Raw genomic sequence first — 5,753 nt, forward strand, 5'->3', positions numbered from 1 at the left:
ACCCTGCATTCCAGGCACTGTGGCAATTAAGATGGATTGTATTTTATTTATTATTAAAAAACGTTTTTTTAATGTTTATTCATTTTTGAGAGACAGAGCTCAAGTGAGGGAGGAGCAGAGAGAGAGGGAGACCCAGAATCTGAAACAGGCTCCAGGCTCTGAGCCATCAGCACAGAGCCCGACACGGGGCTTGAACCCATGAACAGTGAGATCATGACCTGAGCTAAAGTTGGATGCTTAACCGACTGAGCCACCCAGGCGCCCCTGAGATGGATTTTAGAAAGTGGGTAGAATTTCGAAAAACAACTGTGGCTTAATCAAGCCATTCGTTCATGCCACTGAGATCAGAACCACCGGCGAATCTTACTAAAAATCAAGAAGATTCCCGGGCCCCATCTCCAGAACCCGTGAAAACATGACAGAGCGATTCTAGGCAGAGAAAAATAGCACAGAGGAAGAGCAAAGTAGCGAAAGGAAAGTGCCAGACACAGCCCCCAACATGAACTTTTCAGCCTGGCCACTTCATGGGGTTTGTTCCCAAGAGAGGAGGGGGTGATAAGGGTGCCGGGACAGGGGAGCAGGCTAAAGTCTAGTGGTCTGGAAGCAACTGGGGCTACCTGCTGGGTTTCTCAGCCTCCGTGCTGCTGACCCTGGGGCTGGACAGTTGTTCATTGTGGAGTTTGTCCTGTGCGCGTAGCAACTTTAGCAGCACCCTGGCCTCTGTTCATCACCTGTCTCCCAAACTGTAACAGCCAAACATGTCTCCAGACATTGCCAAATGGCCCCCGAGGGACAAAATCACCCCCAGTTGAGAACCACTGAGCGGGGGGGGGGGGGGGGGGGGGGGGGCGGGGAACGGTTTAAATTCCTTGTTTGGTTGTTAAATTCCTTGGCTCCCACATGAGACAGAATTAGACGCTCGCCCCACTGAGCCACCCAGGCGCCCTGAGATAGGCCCACCTTTTATAGAGCTTTCCCTTAAGCCCAACCAGCAACTTCTGCTTCTATCTCACTGGTCTGGGTCACATGACCATGCCTAGCTGCCAGGGAGTCTGGGAAATGCAATCTTTCTAGCTGGGGACGTCACCATCCTGGGCAAAATGAGAATTCTGGAGAAAGGAAAAAGGGAAGGGGGAATGGCTTTGAGAGGTCGATTTGCAGGCCTTGCTACTGCTCCTAATCTTCCTTTCTATGTAGAGAGACAAGCTCAGCAGTCTCTCCCCAGTAATCTTCCAGAAGGAGCCGGACACACCTCCCAGGCAGCCATGGAATTCATCTGTGAAAATTGCCCTAGAAAAGTCCTCCAAAAGGGAGCTTCTTATCTCTGCCTGCTGGTAGAGTCTTCAAACCAAGATCAAGTTTTTAGTCTCTTTTCCTCGAAATAGATTGGTTCCATGATACGTGGGAGCAGTTGGGAAACAAGCTTTTTAGGAGGGATGTCTTAGTTCTTATCCTCACTTCCTGTTTCCCTGGGACCCACATGAGGCCAGTGCAGTACGGGGTCATCCACATGGCAACAATTCCATTCAATTGTCTGCCCTACACACTTGCTCCAAAGCCTAAGATGCCACCATTAGGCACTCCCTCCTTTGGGTCAGGCATTCTTCTTTTAGGTGCCTCTTAAAATGTCAGTCCTCTCTGACAGGGGTAAAAGAGTATTTAATCCACCACCTTAGCGTGGGTCTGAGCTCACTAGCCCTTTTCCTCCTCCCTTGGAATTCCTGCCCAGGAGGCACTTGGGGGCACTGAAACCTGCGAGGGGGAAGGTGGCTGGGGGTGGGGCAGGGGGCAGAGAGGGACAGCGTGTCTGTCCTGGAAAGGAGGGGGGCACGCAGCTGGCTCACCTCCTTTACTGTAAAGCTGTAGCCGCACTGGTACTTTGGTTGGAGGTATTAATAAACCCTGCTGGTAAGTTTGGGTCCAGCAGATGGCAACCCCATGACCTTTGAGTTGACTTTGCCTCCCTTTCTCTCCCCACCCACACTTCTCAACCTGAAGACTAAAAATCTGGCTTTCCTGTAACTTGCATTGACTCTAACTCAGGGAATAACACTGCTAGTAAGAGACGAACACAGAGGGTGGCGGGCGGGGAAGTCAGCATTCCCCAGGAAGCCTCGCGTCAAAATCACAGATAACGATGACGCGGTCACGCGTCCATTTCTTGCTGCACGGAGCCTTCCTTTAGCCTGGGCTTTCCAGGGAGACATCGTTGGCCAAGAGAGACGGCAAACCTCTCCAGTGCCACCTCAGACCCGGGCAGAAGAGGTCCCTATTCCGGACCGCCAGGAACGGGCTCTGGGCCTCCAGCTAGACTCTCTCACGGGGCAAAGAGTTCTTAGATCCAACGGGTCATGCCCACCCAAGGCCCTCTGTCCCCTTGTAAACCATGCTCCGATCGCTTCTCGGCCTTTTGGCTGAGATCAAGTGTAGTAAACCATGCTCCGTATACCAGGACATCGGAATCCCCCACCTGAGTGGCCCTGAGCTGGCTTCCAGGAGTTGCAGCCCTCTTCCCGGCTACTTCTTCTTCGGGATAGACCACACCACTGGCATATGCACCTTTGGACCCGAGGGATGGCCAAGGGAGGGCTGTCTGCGCGAGAGGGGTGTGGGTGGAACCCAGTCTTGCAGGCTGGTATGCACACCAACATGAGTGTGGGGCCGCTGGGGAGCCAGGGGAGGGACAGGAAGAGGACAGGCTGCTGTCTTGGGGGCCGTTTGTTCGTGGGCCACCTGGTGCTAATACAAAATTCTGAAGCACCCAAGAATTCGAAATTCAAACCTCGCCTTCCAGGTTGGTATGCAGGAGAAGAGAACATATTTTGCTTACCATATTTCATATATTTTGTAAGCCTGATTTATAATGTGTAACTACTTAGACATACGCTATGTGGCCTCTGTTTGTACTTTGGCCCCAGGCCCTGCAAATAGTAGGGGCCAGCCTGTTCCACAAACATATTTTACTCGGGCTGCAGGGCGTTTTGAAAATTGAGAGGTTTCGGGGCATCTGAGTGGCTCCGTCGGTTGAGCATCCCACTTCGGCTCAGGTCATGATCTCACAGTCTGCGAGTTCAAGCCCCGCATGGGGCTCTGTGCTGACAGCTCAGAGCCTGGAGCCTGCTTTGGAGTCTCTGTCCCCCTCTCTCTCTGCTCTTCCCCTGCTCATGCTCTCTTTCTCTCAAAAATAAATAAGCAAAAAAAATAAAATAAAATAAAATTGGGAGATTTCATGTATAAATTCTGATTTGGGCTTTTCTTGACGCGTTGCAAGATATGGCAACACTGGGCCTGAACTCCCACAGGGCAGTGTGGGATAGAACCAAAGGGCAGCTGCTTGCTCTAGGCAGACAGGCACTCCCTCCTCAGTTTGCCACACTCCCCACTACTCCCAGCTGCCCTACATGGGCTGAGCTTCATGTATCTGCATTGCCTGCCTGAGCCAAGTGTGGGTCTGTGGCCCACCAGCCGGAGGGAACGGTCCCTGTTGGGTAGGAGGCTGGGACAGAGCTGGGGGGTGGGATCCATGGTCAGAGAGCTCTGCAAGTTCAAATTTATTCATAGCCTCTCCTCCAGGGGTCCTGTGAGATGAAGTCAGCACTTCATAACTCCCCCAGGCTCAGCCTGATGCTTCCTTGACCAGACTGATCAGAAAGGAGAAGCGGAACTGCCTGGGGTCATTAGAAAGTACAGAATGAAAGAGGAAGAGCAGGTCTCATCAAGAGATGGGAACCGTGCACGTGAGCTCTGCATTTCTAGTTGGGGCCCTGAATGTCACTCAGTAGATGTTCGGCACAGGTCATGTGCTTTCTGTGGGGGTTTCTGGGGGGAAATCACAATGCTAGAGAGGAGTGGGGAGGAAAATCTCTGATTGGAAGGAAACCTGCCCCAACCTCCCATGAGAGGCCGGGACTTGGTGGAGCCGGCCGTAAAGAAAGCAGGGCCTAAAGTTCTGCTTCCTAAGAACGTGAAAGAAAAATGAATTCTATACGATGCATGTAATGTCTGCAGTCACCATTGGCTTCTTCGCCCTGCCCGGGCCGAGAGGAAACTGATGAGAGGGATCCTCGTTGCCGCGGCCCCTCATCACATAACCCTTAGTCCACGTGGAGTCCAGGAAGAAGAAGCCCCACTTACCAAGTTTTGTTAGGCGACCAAAGGTGAAAATGTCAGACTCTGCTACTAGCTGGGGAAGGTCTTCTGTCTCCAGCAGGCTCTGAGCACTCTGGGCATCGGCGGGCACTCTGCCACTCTGGGCATCGGCGGGCAACAGCTTCAGGGTTGAGGGGCCCGATAGTGGCAATGTGGCTTCAGAGGCCCTTGGGTTAGACCCCCCCACCCCGTAGACAGGCCACAAGGAGGTCAGGTGACCACGTGCCGGGATGCTGCATTTCCAGACCTCTGCAGAGTTCGGCAGTCACCGTAAACCAACACCAGCATGATCCCAGTGGGGCAGGAGAGACGGGGAGGGGGAGGCCCAGCGCTGAGGCCTTGCATCAAACCAGCCAGATCTGTGGGCCAGCGGGTTAGGAGGCACTGCTCCTCTCTTTTCCTTGGGGTCACCATCCCAAGATGGTGGGTTCAAGGGACTCGCCATCCCAAGATGGGTGCTGACAGGGAGACCACGGGCAGTGGTAGTCCCTCTGAAGGACCAAGGGGTGAGTTTGAGGTGGCTGCGGAAGAGGCTGAACCAGACACATCCTGTGGCGATCCCTGTCACTATTGCCCCCAGCTGACTCAACAGAAGCTGCGTGTGGGGGCAGTCCCCACCGTTGGATAAGGCTGCGGCGTGCAGGCCAGTGGGCACTCGACCTGGGGACCTATGAGAGCAGGGGACCCGGAACATACTGGTTTCAGGCTCTGCCCAAACTAGAGAATTTGAAGACCTGAAGACAACCCTGTGTCAGTGAGGCACTTACTGCCCTCAAACTGTGCTCAAAATGGCGGCCTGTGGCGCCCAATGGAGACAGGCAAAGCCGTGTGTGCTTTATCGCAGCTTCTCAAGGGAGGTGGGGTCTTTAACAGGATGTGTAGGTCCATTGGCAGGAAACTCCCCAAGGACCTAAGCCACATGCTGCCCCTTGAGAGCACGAGGCAGCACTTTCCCCGTGTTGCCCTTGTGTTCCTAGAACACCTTGCACGGAGCCTGGCATGCAGCATCACCCAAGGTTGGCTTTCTGGGAGGAGCAGAGAAAGTATAGTTGTAAAGGTGAGAGTATCAACCTGAACGACCATTCCTCTGAATGGCATCTTGCACTGGTCCTTCTCCCTGTCTGGAAAATGGCCCGCTGACAATCCAGGAAGCGTGAGGCAGTGAGGAATGGAAGGTGGGAAGGTCATGGTGAGGTAACTGAGGGGGGAGGGGGGAACCAAGAAGATGCCTACAGGGAGGATTGAAGATGCTTTGAAAAAACCCAGCTCGGGGCTCCTGGGTGGCTCCGTGGGTTGAGTGCCCGACCTCAGCCCGGGTCACGATCTCATGGTTCATGGGTTCGAGCCCCGCGTCGGGCTCTGTGCTGACAGCCTGGGGCCTGCTTCGGGGTCTGTGTCTCCCTCTCCCTCTGCCCCCCTTCCCGTTCACAGTCTGTCTCCAACATAAACATTAAGAAAATAAAAAATAAAAAAACACCCAGTTTCCCAAGTAGGTCACCCAAACCATGGAAAAGAAGAGATTAGCAGAGTCCCCAGAGCTGAGGACAAGAGCAAAAGAAGGCCCCCACCCCCGCAGAACCTAGGCTTTCAAGGGACTACATGAA

This window comes from Panthera uncia, assembly GCF_023721935.1.
Source record: "Panthera uncia isolate 11264 chromosome B3 unlocalized genomic scaffold, Puncia_PCG_1.0 HiC_scaffold_1, whole genome shotgun sequence".
NCBI classification, from domain to species: Eukaryota; Metazoa; Chordata; class Mammalia; order Carnivora; family Felidae; genus Panthera; species Panthera uncia.